Source organism: Pongo abelii, chromosome 16 (assembly GCF_028885655.2).
Source record: "Pongo abelii isolate AG06213 chromosome 16, NHGRI_mPonAbe1-v2.0_pri, whole genome shotgun sequence".
Classification (NCBI taxonomy): domain Eukaryota; kingdom Metazoa; phylum Chordata; class Mammalia; order Primates; family Hominidae; genus Pongo; species Pongo abelii.
In genome coordinates this window covers 51576084-51599916 of record NC_072001.2, presented here as the reverse complement: position 1 = coordinate 51599916, position 23833 = coordinate 51576084, and the positions used below count along the sequence as shown (strand labels likewise).

The window sequence follows — 23833 nt, the reverse complement described above, 5'->3', positions numbered from 1 at the left end:
GTGCACAGTTGTGCTTTATCCGGCTAGCACGGGGCTGTAAAGTCCTTCAATGTGAGCCCTTGGGTTGGGGCATCAACTCTCCTGTTTGACATGACCCTATCACTCCCATGTAACCCATCTGTGTCATCTGCCCAGCCTGTTCACACGAGCTTAGGACTCTGGACCAGAAGATCTCTTAGGTCTCTTCTAACCTTCAAAGTCTCTGATCCTGAATCTTCTCCTTTCAGATTTTTAGAGAGCAAACAGGATTCTTGATGGGAAAAGAGAACCTTTTGGATTAACTTTGTCCCCTTCTGGCAGAAACACCACCCCTCAAACCAGAGGGGAGTAAGAAATCACAAAAGTTTAGTCATCAACCCAGAGAGGCCAAAGTCTGTCTAAAGACAGCCTCAGCTTATTAAATATAACTTGTAGAAAACCACCCAGCAAGATCAAGAGGACAAACCCTTTCAGGGTTAGGAATAAAGGGCCTCTTGTAGTTAAAACAGCACCCTTTCAGGGAGACCCCAGCATCACACATGCCAAAAGTATGTGAGGCTGGAACACCATGTTTCTGGGATGGCAGTGTCCCAGTGGACTCAAGCTGAAGCTCAGTGCTGGGAGGAGCAATGTTGGCTGCAGATATTGGGTTGGCCTTGACTGAAACAATGACTATGCATGCTTCAGGGAATTTTAGTAAGAATGAGATCACCCTGGCTGTGCTGGGCTTTCTTCACATAGCGTGTTATCAATAATGGAAGAGTTAGAAAAGGCAATGACTTTAAATATCCCAGGGAGACTTCACCCTTCTCCATAAAGTGTAGGTCCTTCTCCAACCCTGCTACATCCCTGCCTGTAGAACACCAGCCTCAATCCAGGGGGATTTTGCCTCATGTTTTTCTGTGGTAGAAATGTGAATTGCTATATAGTTTGCCCTATCAAAGGACCTATAGGGCCTGAGTGAAAAAAACATCAATTCCATTATGCCTATATTCCTCATCTATTCATTCATTCATTTGTTCATTCTTTCAACCAATATTTATTGAGAGGCTACTATGTACTGGACATTATTCAAGTGCTTGGAATACATGAATGAATAAATTTTTAAATCTTGCCTTCATGGAGCTTATATTCTATGTAATAGGTGGGCTATTCTGTGTAGATACTAAAGAGGTTTAAAGTTTTATGATCATCCTTTTAGCCATTTGGCACCCTTTTCAATGGCATTTTTAAGAGATGCTAAAGGTCTAATACACTTTTCCTTCACTTACTTTTCTTCTTACATCCACAATGACTGTTAGGAGCAAAAATATAATTTTTCACTTTCTATGGCTTTTTCTTCCTGCAATCTTTGCAGGAACCTCAGGCTTAATTATTACAACGTCAGTTCCCACCCTAGATTTCTGAATACCAAAATGAGCTTTTTAAACCCCTGGTTTATATCTTGAGTTTCAAGACACTTCTTGGATGTCTGTGTGAAAACTCAAGATGTGTAAAAATGAACTGGTCTCTCCACAACCAACTATCTTTCCTAGTTCTAATATCAGTGTTGTCAACACCAGGTTTTTTTTTTATGTTCCATTTGAAACCTTGTCTTCAGTCACGTGTTATGACTCTGATACTCAGTCAGCTAATCTACTGACTTCTTTCATCTTGTTCCTTGTGTGTGTCTCTGTCTCTGTTCTCACTGCCTCCCTCAGATCCTTTCCAGCTCATTCTTGGATCAGTGCATCAGCCTCCCGGGGAAGCTCTCCTACCCCAGGATCCCCTGTTCCAATCTATCCTGCACGTGGACCCCAGGTGAATGTTCCTTTCATCCCACCTGTTGCTTTCATCCCACCACTGGCTGCTCGTATCTAACATAAATCCCTTGCCAGATTTCTGAGGCGCTTCATGGTGTGACTTGCCTATACCAACCAATCCAGCAGCTCTTTCCCTTTTCTCAACATGGTCTCCCTACTCTTAATATTAAGGTGGGTCTCTTAACATCCCTCAAATGCATAAAGCTCATTTAATTTGTGTTCACACTTTTCCTCCTCAGCCTGGGCAACATAATCTTTTTCCTTTAGCCTAAATAGATAACACACCTCTTATTTGCAACAGAACTCTAGTGCTACCTCCTTCGCAGAACTCCGTTCCTGTGAGCTTTGATAGAGCTTCAGTTGCATCATACTGTTCAGCAACCAATCCCATTAGTCTTTAAGGATTTGATGTATTCATAATCTTGCCAGATGAATCCATAATCTTGCCAGATGAATCCTAAGCTCCTTAGGCCAGGAACTATAGAGTATACCGTTATATATATATATATATATACTATATTGTACTACACTATATCATATTCTACTGTACTACATAAAACTGTACTCTACTATTTTGTACCTACATTTTGTTTTTTGTTTTTTTTTTTTGGTTCATCGTTGGTTTATCTAGGTAAACTCTTCCCCCACTCCATATCCCACCATCAAATATGATGTTATTTCACTTCACTGTTCCCTCACAACTCCACTGTGTCAAAGATAAATAAAAAGAGCTTTTTATTAAGGGGAAAAATATATACAGCATATTACCATGTTTATCCCATCTTTGATAATCCATATTTATGTACACAGATATATTACACATTTTTGGGTACAAGGTTTATTCTGGTGTTCAAGGCCACATCTTTTATATTCATTTGAAATTGTTAATTAAGAGCCTGGCTGTTTTTTTTTTGTTCTAGTAGTCTGATCTCAAATGAGAAAAATAATTTAAATAGACTATTAGAGAGGTTCACTCATCTTCAATAAAGGTGTTTTTCTGCAGAGAGCTAAGGTTTGACAGACATTTCCTTTTTTTAAAAGTCATTTTATGCCTGTCCACATGGAAAATAATTTGCCCAGAAGTAATGAGAATATGGTTGTTTATCCTTTAGCAATATATGCAACTTCAAATTCAATGAGCTAAAAATCTGTTTCTTTCAGAATATAAATTAACTGTCAAAAATCTGCATCTCAAATGTTTGTGTGCTGTGTATTTCTCTCTTAATTCATGCACACCATGGATTGTATAGCATTACCTCATATACGGTAATCATCATGTGTCAATGTGAGATACTGAAAAATACACCATGAGTGTCCTCCTTGAGATCAAAGCCATCCAAGTCTAATTAACTTGTTTTGCAAACTGTTTCTAGTTCTTGTCCCCAAATATACAAACATCAGAAATCAGAAGTCAGTCTAAATATTTGAATAGCCATGGCTGGGTGCGGTGGCTCATGCCTGTAATCCCAGCACTTTGGGAGGCCAAAGCAGGTGAGTCGCTTGAGGCCAGGAGTTCCAGAGCAGCCTGGCCAACATGGTGAAACCCTGTCTCTACTAAAAATACAAAATCAGCCGGGTGTGGTGGTGGTGTGCCTGTAGTCCCAGCTACTCAGAAGACTGAGGCACTAGAATCACTTGAACCCGGTAGGCGGAGGTTCCAGTGAGCTGAGATCATGCCACTGCACTCCAGCCTGGGCAACAGAGGAAGACTCCCTCTCAAAAAAAAAAAAAAAAAAAAAAATTGAATATCTTATTGCAGTAAATAATACAATTTTAACTTGCTATTCTTTGGTTATCTGTACTTTTAGTTTGAATTTATATACTTTGTGCTTTTTAACATTGTCTTGGAACAATTTAATAAATGTTACAAAAGACATTCCTTTCCGTATGGAACAGACTCATGAACTGTGAATTATTGTATGTGGGTCATTTACCATTTTAATTCATCATTGGTTTTCCTAGTGTCAAAAATCTATCTTGCTTCACTGCAGAGGAAAAGTTATACTCCTTTCAATTCAGGAGGATCCATACATAAGAGAAAATCCTACAGAAGACAATAGAGCTGATTATCTCTACAAATCCAATGGGCATATTGAAATTTCTAGCCATTTGGGATCTGCACTATGTTAGGGGGAGATCAGGCCAGAACTTGGCAGGTCACAGAAGAGAAGTGCATGATGTGGCTTGGCCTCCATCATCTTTTCAGTGCAGGGTGGTTGTATTCACAGAGTTCAGGCAAAAGATAATAAAAATGGCTTATGCATGTCCCGTATTCATCCGGGCCAAGCCTGCTACAAAGTTACTCAGTCTCAGGGTATAAGAAGCCCTCAGCCTTCCCGGAAGAAAGCAAAGGAAAGGAAAACTAGGAAGAGTTCAACAGCTTGGGTTGTAATTTCTGCACTTTTTATGACAAATTCTTGTAATGTTTACTCATTTTTTCCAATTTTTTCCAGAAAAGGTTATATCTCTGCCTCCTAGGGTTTTGTAAGTAATGCTGACACATTTTTATAGCAGCCGTCATTGAACAATATTTACTTTTCTCCTAGTTTTCATAATGAAGTTAGAATTCATAGAAAAGGGACATATGAAATATTTTATCTGTGGTTTTAAGACCATATTGAGGCAGCAGCAATAAAGGAAATGGGTGGAGAATTTTCATTAACTCTATTGAACTTGAGTTTTCCCAAACTGGACACATTATCTTGCTAGAAAGTTACCCTGAGCTCCCTGAACACCAAATTCCTTTCTTTTTGCTCTCTCCAACCTTACCTCCTTTCTTTTTAACTAATCTGAAATGTGAATTATTTTGCCTAGCAAAGAACATAGAATAACTATAGAACAGTGCTTTGCAAAGAATAGGTAGTCAATAAATTGTTTCAGAATGAAAGAAAGTCACTTGTAATTTTAATTGGCATGCTTAGGAAAGATGAATTTCAATAAATCATTTTTCTTCTGCACTTTAAAATAATGTTTACTTATTTTTAATGCATAACCTTTGTAGTAAATTATATATAATACAATGAGAAAATAAAAACCACTGATAATCTTATCACAATGATAACATTTTGATGTATTTTTTGGTATTTTTCTTTTGATATACATTTCATATATATGATTTGTTTCCTGTTTCTTTTTTACTTACCATTGTATCATGCACATTTTCCCAAATCATTAATAGTTTTCCAAGACATTATATTTCAATAGGAATGTCATATAATGGTATCACCGTGTATTCAACTGTTGCCTTTCTGTTAGTCAAAAATATTATTTCTAATATTTCAATATAATAATACAGCGACGAATATCTGTATATAAAAATCTTGTTTATAGTTCTGATTGTTTTCTTAGTTTGGTTTCTGGAATTACAATTAAAAGTATAGGTATATTGGCATTTTAAGACATTTTTATTGTGGACAACTTAAAGCATAAAGAAAAGTGACAAAATAGCAAAGTGAAACCCGTGCACCCATCACTCCGCTTCAACAGTGATCAGCTTGGGCAAACTCGCTTATCCTCCACCACCACCCACATCCCTCCGCCTGGGTTATTCTGAAGCAGATACCAGGTGTCTGGCCATTCCATGGTAGAACTCATCCTTGACTTTTTTCCCTGGTCCCACACATCCAATCCATCAGCATGTTCGATTGTTTTTGTTTGTTTGTTTTTGTTTTTGCTTTTAATCTCCAAGGATACCCTGACTGTGTCCTGCCCTCTATCTCCATCAGTGTTACTGTAGTGTGGGCACCATCATCTCTCACCTGGACCACTCCGAGAGCCTCTTAATTGGTTTTCCTGCTTCTCTTGCCCACATATTTTGAGGTAAAGGTCTAAGACTTCTAGTAATGACTTTAAGACAATTTCCCATAACAATTTGTAACAAATTCATCTTGCCTAATTCTTAAATTTTTCTGTTGAGCTTATTTTTTTTTCAAAAGAATTTCAAAAAATGTCCAATCTATTTCTTTATTTTTTTTTTTCTTGAGACGGAGTCTCACTCTGTCACCAGGCTGGAGTGTAGTGGCACAATCTCGGCTCACTGCAATCTCCGGCTCCTGAGTTCAGGCGATTCTCCTGCCTTAGCCTCCCGGCTAGCTGGGACTACCGGCACATGCCACCACGCCCAGGTAATTTTTTTTTTTTTTTAATTTTTGGTAGCGACGGGGTTTCACCATATTGGCCAGGTTGGTCTCAATCTCCTGACCTTGTGATCCGCCCACCTCGGCCTCCCAAAGTGCTGGGATTACAGGTGTGAGCCACTGCGCCCGGCTCATCAAATCTATTTCAACGAGGTTATTCTTGGTGAAACATCAGCAAATAATTTCTGTGTGTGTGTGTGTGTGTGTGTCTGTGTGTGTGTGTGTCTTCCTCCCTTTCTCTCTTTCTCTAGAGATACAGAGGTGTAGAGAGAGAGAAAGAGAAAGGAATATATGTAGGCATATATCTATACATCTATCTAGATCTAGATCTATATTATGAGCACAGTTGGATGGTTGAGGGACAGTTCTGTCTGGAGAGAGGAAGTTAAATTAAGTGACTCATTAGGGTTCCTTCCAGGTATTGAATTTTTTGAGTCTATGAGAGCTCTTAATATAATATAAATTTCCAGGTAAAAAATGAGAAGAAGCTTATTACTTTTGAAGATATGGTAAAGAAATAATATTAGATTAAAGCCAAGAAGAGTTTAAGTGAACGATGATAATGTTTGCCTAATTACTGAATAAAACATGTAGATTTATGTCTTGTCTCTCCTGTGGTTATTGAAGCCACTGTTACGGAAAATGTTGGGGGACTAGGATGTGATCGTTTATAAATAATAGACATTTGGAAATTTGACTGTGCTGGTCCCTCAGAAGACTCACTTTCCATCACTTTGGTATTTAGAGTTCAGACTCATATCAGACAGCTCTAATCTTCCTTTCTCACCTACGTGGCAACCAGCTGTATTCGGACTCCTTCCAGCCTCCTGCATGTGCAAGGTTACAGACTCTCTCTCAAGGCCATCCACATTAGGGTGGTCCCATGGCTACTTCAAGAGCTTTTCACATGCTGCACAGAGACTTCCCATGAAATCCCACTCTAAGCTTGTGTTTGCACAACTTGGATGAATCAATGAATTCATGCTTTCTGGGGCAACACTTTAATAAACAAACGTTCCTTCCTTTCTGTTTCTGGATAGACAGTTCTGAGAAGTATTTCTTAAGGATATTAGCCTACTTGCTAACCCATTTTGTATTGGCACTTCCTCTCTCCCTGCACTGTGCTCCCCACCCTCCTGTGGTAGGCAGCTCCAAAATGATCCCCAATGTCTGGGCTCATGATACTCATGCCCTTGAATAATTCCCTCCCTTCGAGTGTGGGCTGCACCTAGTAACCTCTTCTAAAAACAGAATACCATTCAGAAACACTGATGGAATGTCACTTCTGACAATAGGTTATAAAAGCACTGGCTTTCATCTTGCTCTCTGTCTCTCTCTCTCTCTCTCTGGAAGCCCTTGTTCTCAGGAAAGCGATCTGCCATTTTGTGAATATCCCTGAGAAGAGGCCCATATGGCAAGGAACTGATGCTATCAACAGGTAGTGAGAGTATGAACACTGCCAACATCCACATGAGTGAGGTGGGGAGCAGATGTCCCCTTCCAGCCTTGAGATGACCACGGCCCCAGCAGATACACGGTTGCAGCCTTTTGACAGACCCCAAGTGAGAGGCGCTCAGCTAAGTGGCTCCTGGATTCCTGACCCACAGAAACTGTGAGATAATTACATGTGTGTTGTTTCAAGTGGCTAAGTTTTTGAATGTAATGTGGCATTTATCATGCAGTAATAGATAACTAATACACTCTACACCCTACCTCATCCCTGCCCTCCACACCTGCCTGCTGGGATCACATTCCCCAGGAAAGTGCTCATAGGTAGGTTTTTTTGTCTTAGGGCGTGTTTCTGAGAAACTTTGGCCAAGACGTATTTTCTTCATGTTCTCTGATAGTTACTTGTTGATAGCTCATTCTCAATGTTAGATGCAAGCCTCTTTTTAAACATTTATTTGGCCTAGAAGACAGCAATTTTTTTTGATTTGCTCATTCCCCTCTTTTCTCAGCTCAGAATAACTTTCCTCAGGGGTGCTTTCGGCTGATGCTTCTGTATCAATTTTCCTCATTTCTCCCTTAGGAGCCCCTACAAGTTTTGGGCATGCATCTGCATTTCCTACCCTCCCTGACTGCTATCTTCTCTCTCTTCACGTCCTCCTTTTGTATCATGAAATAGGTTCTCATGTTGATTTTTCACATTTTCGATTCAGTTTTCAACTAAGTTATTTTCACTCCAGCTCCAGATGATAGTAACTTTTAGAGTTGTTAAAGATACCTTTTCTGAAAAATCTTTAGCTACTTCTTATTAAGTTTTATATTGCCCTTTGTTTTGGTTAAAAATCTATTTTTGCAATACAGGCGATTATGGTAATAGCCTAGAACACTGGGGAACTCAGGTGAGGAGCAAAGTAACTCAGAACCTGGGGTGCGGCAATGACCTGGGGGCAATATGGAGAGAGTGGAGGGGGAGCTGCAGACTTGCTTTGATGACAAACGCAGCTACATTAGGATCAGCCTACATGTTTCTCTTGAGTTAACACCATGAGAAGCGCAAGCTGGAAAAGATCATCTTATGTGTTGTCCTGAGGCTGTAGGTTGCCTTTCTGGGATGGTCTGTCTCCTTCAAAGCTATTCTTGACATTTATTTGAGTTGGGTTTCATTTATGTCAGAATATTTAGAGTGAGGCCACACTACCATGATTGATTTCAAGTTTCACCCTTCCCTAGGAATGACCTTGGAAATAAGCAAGGGATGTCTTCATTTCACACGTGGGAAAAACTGGTTCGCAAAGAAATTAAGTAATTTATCCAAGATGGGAAATCTGGCGGAGTGGCGGGACAGAGAACTTTTATAATCTTCTAATATTTGTAGAAATTATTTAACAGTTATGCTGTTTTAGAATCAGGTATTTATGAAAGTTTTTAAAGTTTAAGTGAAGACTGACATTCAGTGAAGTCCTCAATGTTTATCTTCCATATGCCCAGTCTTCCATTTCCACAGACTTTGGCGCCTTTCCTGGTTTTCCAACTCTCCCTACGTGTGATGTTTCAACCAAGGATCCCTTGTCAAAATCTGACCTCAGCAAAGGAACCGAATCTATGCCCTCATACAAGAAAAGCATTTATGAATGCTTAATGTATTACTTCCCTTTAAAAATTATTACAAATAAATGAATCTCTAATTATAGAATTTGGGGACTCCAAAAGCTGGGAAAAGGGTTGAAGAACAGAGGTGATGAGCAGGGAAAGAAGTTTTGAAAAACATTCTTTTCTTGGGCCTTGTTGCTCACTATGTAACAACATCCTCTTACTTTTCCTGTGGTGGGAAAGTACCCTGTAGTACTAGCAAGGTGCACCCAGGTAGAGGACAACAGGAATAGTTATCCTACTTGCTCAGGTTTACATTTTTACACATGAAACATAGTTTCTTTTACATGTTTATTTACTTATTTGTTCTCAGGAAGACTGACAGCTGGGTGATGTGAAAGGGACATTATGTTCTGATATCCTTCAGATAGAGAAATCCTAAATTGCGGTTAATTTCTTGTGCGTATTCAGCTGCTGGATTGCATACATCACATCACTAGCAACCTGTGCAGAATGGCCAAGGGATGGAATATGTGGCATTGGGAACAGAGATTGTCCTTGGAGATTTCTGCTATATTCCCTGCAACTTCAGGACCTTCTTGCTCTTGAAAGTTGCAGTTTCATATTGGCTGCTGGACCAGTCCTGTATGATGTGCCACTTATCAATAAAATGAATTGGTTTCTCCAGGGTGTGGTTATCTCATTATGGTTTTAATTTGCATTTCCCTGATAACTAATAATGTTGAACATCTTTCCATATGCCATCTATATATCTTTTTATGCAAAACTTAAATATTTTGTACATTTTTCTAAAATTCGTTTATTTTCTTATTGAGTTGTAAGAGTTCTTTATGTATTCTGATATAAGTCCTATGTCAGACATATATATTGTAGTCATTTTTTTTTTTTTTTTTGGGACAGAGTCTCTCACTCTGTTGCTCAGGCACTAGTGTGATCATAGCTAGTGAGCTTCAAACTCCTGGGCTCAAGCAATTCTCCTGCCTCAGCCTCCTAAGCAGTTGAGACTACAGGTGCATGTGGCCACACCTGGCTAATTGTTTATTTTTTTTGTAGGGATGAGGTCTCACTATGTTGCCCAGGTTGGTCTTGAACTCCTGACCTCAAACACTCCTCCTGCCTCAGCCTCCCAGGTTTCCTTACACACACACAAAAACGCTAAAACAACAACAACAAAAACCCTGTTCTCTGCCATCAAAGAATGGGGAAAAGAGTGGCCTAACAAAACACAATTTTTTTGGCAAATTCAAAATTTGCCAAACACTGTTCAAACGCCAATGGAAAAATTGCAGCCTCCTCCTCTAGCCCACAAAGACAGACTTGAGTGCTATGATTCCCCAGCTGAGTGGTATCAGCAGGGCTGAGGTGGAAGCTGATCGTTCCTTCTCTACCTAATGAAAGGGAAGGGTGCTCTGATTCTCTTGGAAGTGAAGGGTGTTTGGACTCTCATGCCAGGGTACCATCTGCAGGGTCCTGTGCTAAAATGGGCCTCCATGCTCACCTGGAACCAACAAGAATTAACAAGGCAGTGTGAGGCAGCTGTAGTCACCACTAGGTTGAAAGGAGAGCTAGACAAATCCACAATTATAGTTGGAGACTTTAATACCCTACTGTGAGCAATTGATAGAATTATAAGACAAAATTGTTTTGGCTATTCTAGTTCCTTTATATTTTCCCTATAAAATTTGAATCAGTTTTTTAATTTCTGCATAAATGTATACTAGGATTTTAATTAAGATTATGTTTATCTATAGGCTAATCTAGGAAGAATTTAATTCTTAACAACATTGAGTCTTTTGATCTATAAACTATTATTACATCTTTCCATTTATTTAGATCTTCTTTAATTTCTTTTATGAATATTTTATAATTCTTATATGATTCTTGCATATATTTTATTAAATTTATTTCTAAGTATTTCAAATTTAAAGTGACATTTTTTAGAATGAATATGCCTTTGTTTGGCCTTCATTTTGGAGGATGTTTTTGCTGGGTAGAGAATTTGGGGCCAACAATTTTTGTTTGTTTGTTTCCACACCCTAAAGATATTGTTTCACTGTTTCTTTACCTCTGTTGTTTCTGATTATAAGTCAAAATTAATTTGCATAATTGCTCCCCTGTATGTAATGTGTCATTTCTTTGGTTCCTTTGAAGATTTTCTCCTTATCTGTGTTTTTTTTTTAGCAGCATAGTCTTTTTTATATTGATTCTTCCCCAGTTTGCTGAGCATCCTCAATCTGTAAATATAGCAACATTTTTGGTCATAGTTATTCAAAAACTATGCTTTCTGCTCTCTGTCTCTTTCTCTTCTTCTATAACTTCAGATGCTTGTATGATAGATCTTTTGATATGGTCTCAGAAGTCCTTGAAGCTCTGTTAATTTTTTTAAGTCTTTTGTCCTTTTTCTTTGTGTTCTTCATATTGGATAATTTCTATTGATTGATATTCAGGCTCCATGACTCTTTTCAATATGATCTCAATTATAATGTTTAGCTCATCCAATATATTTTTAATTTCAGATATTATATTTATAAATTCTAGAATTTCTCATTAGTTCTTTTTTATACTTTCTGTTTCACTGCTATTCCTCTGCCCTTTCATTCATTATAAGCATATTTTCCTTTGTGTCATTCATCACAATTATTTTTATTTTTATTTTTCAACTTTTATTTTAGATTCAGGAGGTACACGTGCAGGTTTGTTACCTGGGCATATGGCATGATGCCGTGATTTGGGGTACGAATGATCCCATCACCCAGGTGCTGAGCACATTACCTAATATGTTAGTTTTTTACCCCTTCCCCCATCTCTCCCTCCTCTCTCTAGTAGTCCCCAATTTCTATTGTTGCCGTCTTTATTTCCATGAGTACCCAATGTTTAGCTCCCACTTATAAGTGAGAACATGTGGTATTTAGCGTGTAGTATTCTATGGTGTATATGTACCACATTTTCTTTAATTGATCAGAATTATAATACCTGCCTTAAAACTTCTTTTCTGATAATTCCAATATCTGGGTCATCTTGGAGTTTCTGTCTCTTGATTGTCTTTTCTCCTGAAAATTGCTCACTTTTTATTGTTTCTCTGTATTTTGAATGCTAGGAGTTGTATCCTGGATATTATGAATGTTTAATAGTGAAGACTCTAGATTTTGTTGTGTTTCTTCAAATAGAGTTGTGATTTGGTTTTGTTTTGTTTAATGGGCAATTAACTTTGTTGTATTCAAAGTTATGAATACAACAGACTATGAACTCTGTCTCTTGGACAGTAGCTGAAACTGCAGTTCAGTTCTTATAGCCTTTACTGGGTTGGGTGCAGTCTGTCCATCTATGAATATTCACAGGCCAGGCAGACATTTGAAAAGCATGTACACACAAAATTTGTTGTTTCCCCTCTTTGATTCTTTCATTTTTGGGATTCTCCCCTTACTTTCCATCAGGTGGGTTGCCCTGAACTCTGTACTCTGTTTCTTCAGTCCAGAAAGACTATGGATTTTCTCTCAAAATTTTAGTCACCCTGTGCCATGCTGGTTGCAGCCTGTCTTCAGACCAAAAGTCATAAGAAATAGAAAATTCACCCTGTGCCATTTCCTTCCTCTGGGTATCAACTCCTCTCCAGAATCGGCCTGCCTTTATTCACACTCTAGTCCTTTAGATAATTATGTTGTTGTAATTATTGTTCGTTTTGTTTTTGTAGTTTTTCTAGCTTAGTGTTATTTGTAGAAGAGTTCATCTAGCAGGAACCAATTTAGTCAGACTAAAAGTGAAATACCAAATGGTATTGTTTTTAAAATGTTCTTTAAAAAATCTATTTTACTTTTTTTTGCTAATATATAGAATGATATTGGATTTTTATATAATGACCTTGTGTCCTATGTCATTGCTGAATTCACTTTCTAGTTCTAGTCACCTTTTTGTCTATTGTTAGTGTACTCTATCTAAATGGCTGTTTTGTCTGTGGCAGTTTGATTTCTCCCTCTCCAATATATATGCCTTTCATTTCTTTTTCTTGCTACAACATTCAGTACAGTGTTAAATTCAGTGTCAGTGTCAGAGATTCTTCCCTTCTTCCTGACTAAAGGTGAAAACATTTGGTCTTTCACCACTGAAAGTGAAGTTAGTGTCATTTCTCCATAGATGTTCTTTATCAGGTTGTTCCCTTTTATTCCTAGGTTGCTGAAAGTTTTTTATTACAATTTTGTGTTTAATTTTCTCAAATGCTTTCTCCGTATTTTGTTTTTCTCTCTTAATTCATTAGTATGGTGAATTACATTGATTTATGAATGTTAAAAAAACCCTTTGATTCCTAGGATAAACTCTGCTTGTTCATAATGCATTTTCCTTTCCATATATTGCTGACTCTGATTTGCTAAAATTTTGTTTAGGATTATTGCCCCATATTTCTAAGGGTTATTGATCTGTCCTTTCTTTTCCTGTAATGCCCTTGCTTGGTTTTTTCAGAATAATGGTAGGCTAATAAAATGACTGGGAAGTGTTTGCTCTGCTTCTATTTTCTGGATAAGTTTTTGTAGGAATGTTACTATATCCTCCGTAAATGTTTGATAAACTGTATCAGTGAAGCTATTTGTACCTGGTATCTTCCTTGTGGAGATATTTTAAATTATGAATTTAATATCTTTAAAGGTATCTTCAGCCCTGTTTCTATTCTTTTGCACCAGTTTGGTAATTTATGTCTTTCAAGAAATTTTTGTATTTCATTTAATTTTCCAAATTTATTGGCACAAAGTTGTTCTTAATATTTCCTTGACCTTGTAATGTCTGTGGGACTTTTAACAATGTCTTGTCTTTTATTTTGAAATGGGTCATTTGTCTCCTCTCCTTTCATCTTGAAGAGTATTTAACTTATATTATCCATAACAGACTTTTAGGAATGTTGGAAATATTGGGCCACACCCTAGAAGAGGGCATCACCTTGAGCTAGCAGTTTTCTGAGGCCAACAGCAAAGCTCAAAGAGGGACACAGCTGTGAGCCGTTAGTAGTTAACATTCCCAGCAACTGGGGGCTGTGTGCGTCGGCACAGAGAGGAGAGTTTGGCAGAGAACAGCGTTATCCACTTTGTAAGGGAAAACACATTTTGAATGTGAGATAAAGTTTGAGCAAAAGCAGGGTATTAAATAGAAAGAGATTTGCAGTGACAATATGGAATTGGGCTTGGTGAGGGCCAGGGGGCAGAGAAATAAATGTGGAAAGGGCCTCAAACAGTGCCGAGCAACCTGAGTTCCCTGGATCCATAGGGGCCTAGGAAAATAGTTATGTGCATCCTAGAAACAAGGACAAGTCAGCCTAGCTAACGGTATCAACCTTATGTATTTATGTTGATTATCTCATGCTGATGGGCACTCAGACTAGTGAAAGTGGATATTTATTTTTACTCAATAAATATGAAATATACTTCCTGGTTCCTGATCAAGAAAGTAATTCAAATGTATTCTCAAATCTTAAGAGCTGAATATTTATCTCTGGAAATGTAAATTTATTATTGTGTATTTTAGACAGTTTTTAAACAAAAAAAATTCTGTCTTGGAAACAAAACCATCTTGCAAAGCTTTCTTTAATTGATAATCATTTGAGTATCTACATGCACTAATAATATTTATTATTCACAAATTATCCAGACATGAATGTATTACATGAATGTAGTTTCTTTATCACCTCCCAAAATTCTCACTATCATTCCAAATGGAGATATGTAGGTCTTTTTTTATCCTCATGTTTGCCAGGAGCAGAGTCTGTTTCTGATATTTAGAGGTTGTCCCTCCTTTCCTCTTTAATTACACAAGATTCCTACCCTTCTTGCCATGAGAATCTGTTTCCAAGAATATATCTGAAACTCAAAGAACAAATGCTGGTTATCAAGAGGGTTATCCCTTCCAGGTCAATTTGCAGGTTTATTAGGAATCAAAAGTCTAAACTATAGGAAAATGCAATTTTAATTAGCTGATAAATTTAATTTCTTACAGATGCTCACAAGTCTGAATCCCAAGTCTCTTCAAAACTGTTGCATCTCCTTTACTGACTGGCAAAATTGCTCCAAAACCTCTGCCTTCTGGCTACTTCACCTTGGCTGGGCTGCCTTCAGAACTGCCACATGTGACAAACACCAAGCTCACTATCTTCTCTCTTCCCCATTCGCATCTTTCTCCTCCTCAATTCCTTAGTTCTGTTCATTCTCTGGCCAACCAAATTCAAGTCTCAGTGTTATCTTTGGCTTGCCTCTCTCCATTGCTTTTCATATTCAATCATTCATTCAGCTGTAATGATTCTATCATGAAATGACACTATAATTTTCTATTCATTTTCATGTGTACTGACACATCTTTGGAGCACGTGCTTATCACCAAGACCCAGCTGCTGCCTTAACCTCCTGATCTCCTTTCTTAAAAGATTTCTGTTTTCCAGTTCTTCTTGCATGGTGACAAAATATTAATTTTCTAAATCATGTCATTCCCATGCTTTACATTCTATAATAATGTGCATTTCTTCACAATCCTCAATCTTCTGGTCCCAACCCACTTTCTAATCTTCTCTTTCTCTTTTTCTTCTTTATACATTCCACCCAGTTTCGTCCATTCTTCCAAACAGGTTGCATACTTTCCTATCTTTGGTCTTTCCTTGTACAAGAGTTTCTCCTCCAATATGAGAGGAGGGCTCTACCGTTCACCTGTAAAAGATTTTTTTCCCAAGTTTTCAACCCTCAGCTTATCTCCTCCTTTCTCCATGAAAACTTTTCTGGTCACTGTGGCATAGAGGTCTCTTCCTGTCCTCTGAACATCTAGAACTCCCATTCTCTGTTGGTTTGGCACTAATTGCCTTAAATTGTTAGTTTCCCTTTTTTTTCTTTTTTGGTGTACAGGGTTAAAAATATACTAGACATTAACTGTGATCCTGTATTCCCTTTCAACTGAAAGCGAATCCCACGTTGAGCAAATGGGAGAAGTTGAGAGAAGGGGAAATAACTCTGCCTAACAGGGGGCTGGTGGGCCTGGAGGGTAGACTGAGGAATCTTAGGAAAGAGGCCAGGGGCAGAGAGGAGGAGAACCATGGCAAGCACAGGTGTAGGGGTGGATTTGAAAGATTTGGAGATGGGAAAATTAAGGTCTGAGGGAGACATGGAGATTCTACAGTAAAGAGAGAAAACTGTGCTGTGCGTGGTGTGGCACAATCTTCCCTTCACATCTCATGAGAGTCCTTCAGTAATAACTTACGTTACTTTTTACTGAAGATCATGTCATGTTTTCTCATTAAGACAGATTCTGTTTCTTTGTGATATGACACTGTATGGAGATGGGCTTTCAGGTGAGAACAAGAAGGGCTGACTACACACACACACACACACACACACCTTACACTTCTCAGTATTCCATGTGATGCCAAGCAGTACCACAAGTAGAAGGAGCTCGCCTGCTACCTTGGATGTTTGTGTTGGTGTTCTTAGACCTTTGTACCCCTTTTCACCCAATTCCCATAGACCTGTCACGGTCTCCAGTGGTTCTCCCGAGATTCATATATTCTAGTGACGATGCAAGAAGATCAGTTAGGGTTTGGGAAGAAAATAAAATGAAAAAAACATATATGCACAGGCACATGTACACACAAAAAATTATCCTTTAAAATTTGCGTTTTGTGGGATACGTTTTACAATATGCGTGCAAAGTAGAATTGCCATATAATAAACACTGCTTCGCAATACAGCACTAGAATTGTAAATATTCTTTGAAAGGATCTAATTCATGGATTTCCATACCTTGTTGTATTTCAGAGAACTGGACACTTTAAAAATACAGATTCCTAGACTCCACCTCAGACCTACTGAATCAGCATTGGGTGAATGTTAGGGACAGGAGTCTGAAGTTTAACAAGCTCCTTGGTTTATCCTGAAACAGCCCACTCGTGGCCTGCCTTTCACTGAAATCTAACTCCCTCATTTTCTTAAAGAGGAAAAGGAGGACCCTAGAAGTAAAGTGACTTTCTGAGGCCACAGCAGATGGGTAGCAAAGCCGAGACAGGACCATAGTCTTCTGTCTTCTAATTCCATGCTTGTTGCATCCCTATTTATGTGGTTGATTTTCATACCACAGAATTTTCTAGCATTTCCCAGACTCTTCCTTCTCCTATTCTATTACTCTGGACACTTCCCCAAGTTTTTTTTTTAATCTGTGGAAAGATATCCAGTATGATGTCATTAATATTGTTGCTAGCAGAATCATGCAGAAATTGAGAAATTTCAAGCTGTAGCACAAATGGCTTGAGTTCCAGATGGAACTCAAAGGGAACAAGTTTTAAGACTACTAAATCATACCAATTGTGATTGAAAAATACAAAAAGCATTCAAGCTTTCATAGATGAGAGAAACACAGATAAAGGACCTTTGATAAACCCTTTTGCAAGCATAGATGAGTGAGAACATGGTGGTCCTAATAATTAAAATAGAGAATTTAGAGGAAGAAACAAGTTTAGGGAGTTTGCTGACATATTAGTTACCTCTTTCTGTGTAACAAATAACCTCAACATTTAGTGGCTTCAAACACTACACATTTGTTATCTCATTGTTTCTGTGTCACAAATGAGGCACTGCTTAGCTAGATGCCTCGGGCTGAACGTTTCTCACTGCTGAATCAAGGTGTTGGCTGGGGTTGCAGTCTCATCTGAAGACTCCCAAGCTTGCTTGTGTGATTGTTATCAATAGCAGAGTTCAGTTCATCAAGGGTGGTTTGGACTGTGGGCCTTAATCCATCACTGTTGGCCGGAGGCCTCCATCAGTTTCTTGCATAGGGCCTCCCTGCAGGGCAGCTCACAACATGACAGCTGGCTTCCATCAGCGTGGGCAGGCAGGAGGGCAAGAAAGGGCAAGCAAGACAGGCTCCTGAGTCTTTGTGTAACCTCATATTGGAGGTGACTTCCCATGGCCTCTGCCATACTCTCTCTGATAGAAGACAGTGACTAGGTCCAGGCCATGCTCAAGGGGAGGGGATTACCCCTGGGCATGAGTACCCAGAAGGGGGATCTTTGGAGGCCTTCATAGAGGCTGCTACCACAGTTGAGTCTGAATGCCTGTGGGAGGACTAGGTGGAGGCATCCAGCAGAAACTTGGACATCTGAATTTGAAGCTCTAGGGAAATGTCTGGGTTGGAGATTCAGATTTGGGAGTTAGTAGTGTGTTATGAGCAAGGGGTGAAATCATGGGAATAGATCAAGTCAGCCAGGAAAAACATTTTTTTAGGTATCAAGTAATTACTGGTATGCACTAATTACTAACTTTTTAGAGAAAATTCAGATCTAGAGTGAAAACAAAAACAGATGTAGGAAAACAGAAAAGTCACTAACCAAAGCTACTTGTTACTCATAACTTAATCAAGACTTTCATATTTTCCATGAATATTTGGGTTAGGGCAGGTGGCATTTTCTGGTATCATTAGAATACTAAGATCCTGAAGAAAAAGTGCATTATTTACGAAAATTATTTAAAATAGGTGACCAAATGAAATGTGGAAAGCCTCTGGATGGAGAAAAATAAGGTCTAGTTTGCCTTTCATCAGGTTTAAACCAGAGATCAGATGGATCTCAGTGTTTTCAACAAGTTTTGGGTTATGGATATTATTAACATTCATATAATATGATTAATCGTGGTCATTTAAAGACTGACTCCTACAGGCCCACAATACCCCTTCTCTTCATAAACACATAGCCCAGGGTGTGTCACAGAAACCTTGGAGAGCTAGAAGTATGTCACCGTGAAGGATGGTGAAACACCCCGCATGTCCCCTTTGGCCCATAATCTTCCCTCCCTCTGTGCCTTGGACTCATGCTCATCACTTCCGCCTGGAATGTTCTCCCCATGTAGCCAAATCCTACCCTCCCTTCAAGGCGATCCTCAAATCCCATTTCTTCCATTAAGTCTTCTGACTGGACCACTCCACCCCACCCCACCTCTCTCCTCTGTGGATCCCTGTCTTGGTGCCAGCCACTTTGGAGAATCATGCCCAAGCTAGGTTCTGTGCTGGCCTTTTTCTTTAACTCCAGAAGTTGGTAAACTATGGCTGCACAGAGCAAATCTGCCCCCACGCCCTGTTTCTATATGGCCTGCAGGCTATGAATAGTTATTACACTTTTAAATTGTTGAAAATGATCAAATGAAGAAGATTTCATTGCACATGAAAATTATATGAAATTCAAGTTTCAGTGTCCATAGACAAATTTTTATTTTTGTCAGTAAAATGCGTGTGGAAATTTGTTTTCTTTTGCCTTACGGTTCATGAGCTTAAAGTATTTGTTAGCTGTCTATCACTTTATAGAAATTTGCTGACCTCTGCTATAAGCACTCATTTTCTCCCTCCTGAGAGAGAGCAGGCTGCAGGACAGACACATTTTGGTGGCTTCTGTAGTGTCTCCCACAGTCTGCAACACAAGGCTGGTGTTTGGTAACACTTGTTGAATGGAGCTAAGAGAGAATGTTTTTAATTTGTGATGGATACGATGTTATGTCCTTTCCTGCTGTCCAGGCCTCTGCTTTATTCGCCTCTGCCTTTGGGCTGGTATCTGTTATGTCTGGTAGAAAAAACGACAGGGAATACCAGGGTGGGTCACAGAACTCATGGAAAACACAAGTGAAATGAAGTCTGGGAACCAGAACTTTTTGTTTTGGGTGGAGAGCAACTGTTTGCTTTGGGGGATTGAGGTAATGAAAGTTATTTCAATAACATAATTCAACAGTTGTACATGCTTTCTGCCAGAAAGATGGCTAGGCAGACCTCACCCAGGGACCCCATCCACAAAATGCAAAGGTTAAACACTCAAATGCTGAACAAATTCTCCTCCCTGTTTAGCAGAAGATAAAACTATACATCCACCAGGGTTACAACTATGTAAAATGCACTATATGGACAAAGACTAGAGGCAAAATGAGAAAACTAAAACAGGGTGGTTGGGATTAAAAAAAAATACTTTAAAAAATCTTTTATTTAAGTAGTTAAAATATTTCTAATAAATAAATTTTCTGAAGAATCATGAAAAAGAAAACAATTCTCATTTTTTTCTAGCATGTATACATTTTTACCTTTTTAAAACTCTTTTTCACCTTTTGCCCTCACAACACTAGAATTTTATATTGAAGTGGGAATTGCTCAGGATTGTTAGTATAACACAAAAGCACAAACATATGCAAACTTTCCCTAAAACAAAGGTTTATTTATGTCATTTTAAACTGCTCTTTCTTAAGCCTGCATTATATTTTTATAACTACAAAATTCTAGAATGGGAAGAACATTACTAACTTCCCTCTTAACGCAGTGCCTGCACTAAGCGAAGGCCTAGTTCATGGTAATTGTTGCTGTAAGGACCTCCTGCAATGCTCTAGCCCTTGTGATTCTTAGGGGGCAGAAATGGCATCCCTACGCCAGTGAAGCCTCAGCTTCCAGCAGTGTTTGGCTTTTAATCAAAATTGGTTACACAAATGAATGAACCAAACAATCAAAAAAAAAAAGAAATGGCACATACATAGAGGTACTATCTATGCTAGCAATCAGGCAACTGAATTCCACCTTCAGCTCTTTAAAACTAAGACCAATTCATTCATATCCTCTCCCAAGTGGGAGTGATGGGACAACTGAGGCGCAATGAGGCAATATGACACACCAAGGCTCTGTCAATTGCTGGAAAAGTTTAGGGCTTTCTTTAACCCAGAGAATGATGAGGAAGAATGGCATGAGGTTTTAAGGTTGCCATCACATCACTATCTAGAAAAGAAGTTCATTCAACAAATATTTATGGAGCACTCGTTTTGTACAAGGAATTGTCCTATATTATGAGGGAAGTAGAAGCTGAAGCAGAGAGGTGGAGACTTGTCTATGGCAGCCCTCTTGATCTCTTCATTTCCTGGAGTGATCTTGGTGATCCTGGAATCTTGCATGGATCTTGTAGCATGGAATAAATGAGGCTCTCAAGTAAGATGCAATAGATTCAGGCAGCAATCAAACTCAAGGGATGAAATCTTAGCTTCCCAGAAGACACAAGAGAAGTGTTGTGGATACTGGGAATGACTCCAGTTTGCATCAACCCTAGATCTTGACTGAGATTTTGTGGCCACAGATGAGGTAGCAGTGACGACATGAAAAGTTTCCTTGATTTGTCAAAGGCTTGGTTTTAATTACAGCTCCGCCTCTCCTCTTGATTTTATGAATTTGAGCAAGTTTCTTAACTCTTCTGAATGTGAGTTTATTCATCTCTAAAACTGAGAAAAATTATTTTATAAGATTTCAATTATTTATCTATTCCTACATAATAGACGACCCTAATAAATAAGCAGCTTAAAACAATGATATATGTATTCTATGGGTTAACTGGGCAGTTGTGCTGATCTGCTGGGCTCACATATGTGACTACATTTAGTTGGTAGCTCAGGAAGAGTCTTGATGTAGCTGAGAGAGTTGGGGCTGTCTCTCTCCACATTGTCTTTCATCCTGGACTTCTTGAAGGCCTATCCATCTCAGGGCAACATCTAATAGGTAAAAGAAGAAACTGCAAGATTTCTTAAGGCCTAGCTTTGGAAGTCATACAATGTTACTTCCATGATATTCTACTGGTAGAAGAAAAATACAAAGCCAACTCAGATTCATAGAGTTGAGAAATAGACTCTACTTCTTGATGGAAGAAGATAAGAAATATTGCGGCTATGTTTTTCAATCTACCAAAAGTTGTGGCAAAAATTAAATGTGATTATGTATGTGAACGTATTATTTTTCTCTCTCTATATATAAATAGGTATGGTTTCTGGTAGCTGTGATATATGCATTACATTTTTATAACTACAAAATTCTACAAGACTCACTAAAAGTCAGAAGCCAATCTTTGAAGATATAGTTGGTTGTATCATGAGTGATCTATTTGCCACTATCAATGGCAGGAACTGAGGCTACATGAAAGTCTAGTTACCTTTTTGTGAAGTCATGATTTAGTTTGCAAAGGAAGACATAGAAGCTGATTTTAGAGTACGCTTCTTCCAAGTAAAGCTTGAAAATGCTTTATTTCAGTAAGCTCTAAACATCTTGAAAGTTCTTGAGATGATGTAATGGACATCTGGATTTTTTTTTTTTTTTTTTTTTTTTGCCCCGACAAGCATTAATGCCCTTCAATTTTTGGTGCATGACCAAAATAGTGTTTTGCCCATCTTTTATAGATGAACCCCTTTCCCATGGCATGCAATCTTGTTGGGAATATCCATCAAGATACTCCATCATCCTTTGGCAAGGATTGTGCCCAAGTTCCCTAAATAGCTATGTCAAAAGGACCCTGTCCTTTGAACTCCAAGAGGGGTGGCAAAAAGATGAAAATGGTTGGAATTGATTTACTCACATGACATCAGCCTAAAGAGGTTCACTGCTTACCGTTATCCCAGAACTGTACTACTCCCCATTTCATCACAAAGTCAAGTTCAGTGAGCCATCTCATAACCTGATAATACTTAAAAGGTCTTTTTTTTTGCTTAAATTTTCCATAGCTAGTTTTCATGCTTGTAGACAAAGAACCCTTGCTGACATAGATACTTATACAGGAGGTATAAAATGATGAGAGTGGCTTGAAGCTAAAAATGCCACAAGATTTCAATTGATCATCCTGGTTAACACGGTAAAACCCCATCTCTACTAAAAATACAAAAAAATTAGCTGGGCGTGGTGGTGGGCGCCTGTATTCCCAGCTACTTGGGAGGCTGAGGCAGGAGAATGACGTGAACCCCAGAGGTGGAGCTTGCAGTGAGCCGAGATCGCGCCACTGCACTCCAGCCTGGGCGACAAAGCGAGACTCTGTCTCAAAAAAAAAAAAAAAAAAATTTCAATTGATCCAACAACAAACAAAGTATTTGTGTTTTGTCATAGTTTTCAGAACACTAGCAAGTTTCCTTGAATAAGGAATGCCACCTTATCTTTAAGGATCTATCATACAGCTAGGGGGAGTAAGTACAATGGCTACAAAAAATATATATATATTTAGGTTGATGCAAAAGTAATTGCGGTTTTGCTAGTACTTTTAAATGGCAAAAACTGCAGTTACTTTTGTGCCAACCTAATAGTTCACTATAGCAACAGAAGAAATATCCCTAATGTTCAGTGCCTGACATGGCACTTGGCATATAGTAAACATACTATAATTATGTATTAAAATTAACTATTAAGTGAATGATTCAGTTAATAAGTGCAATGATGTTAGAACAAGAGAGATGGGCATGAGCTAAAACACCTACGAACAAGAAGGAATTTGAGCAGGGTTTCTCAGGGTGAATAGAATTCTTTGAAATAAGGAGATGGAAGCAAGGAATTCTAGCCCATGGACTTAATTTGCAAAGTCTGTGATAGGTTTAAGGAGAGTTGGGTCCTCAATCATCTGGCATCAAGAAAATCTTGTTGCAAAGACACAGATTTTTATTATTGGTTACTGAATTTTGTCATAAGTAGCATGCTACTCTAATATATGTTGATTGCCTAGATAGCGGGAATAGTTCTTGTATATTTAAAATGCATTTACTTTTAAGTAATCAAGTTACCCCTGCTTCCCCTTCCCCTGTAATCTTCCACTATTGTGGTGAGAACATGAGACTTATTGCTCAAAGAGGGGAGTATATGGCTTGGAGCTGCCACCCAATATGAAGGAAGAATTTTTCCTTTATTGGAGAAAGAGACCAATGAATAAAGAGGAGGTTGTGGGGGAAAGCAAAGGCCAGGTAAAAATGTTTAATCCAAATCCCTCTCTTGGAGGTGAAACCCTAGAAGGCAGTTTGAGTTAGAAGTAATAGAAATGTCCAGAAATGTTGGAAGAGGGGACTTGCAGGGCACCAGGATTTGGCCTTTACTTCC

At 38.6% G+C, this 23833-nt stretch overlaps 1 protein-coding gene across 2 annotated transcripts in view; it reads left to right on the top strand.

The window, feature by feature from the left end:
- Nucleotides 1–9638, top strand: part of CEP152 (centrosomal protein 152) — a 147037-nt gene extending 137399 nt beyond the window's left edge. Inside the window, exons 28-29 of one of the 2 annotated variants that reach the window (XM_054531439.1) lie at nt 7271–7529; nt 9327–9638. The gene's annotated coding sequence lies outside the window, so the exon portion shown is untranslated. Of the gene's footprint in view, nt 1–7270; nt 7628–9326 lie in introns of those variants that run through there. The other variant, XM_054531438.2, reaches the window with a different exon arrangement.
- Nucleotides 9639–23833: the final 14195 nt, after the last annotated feature.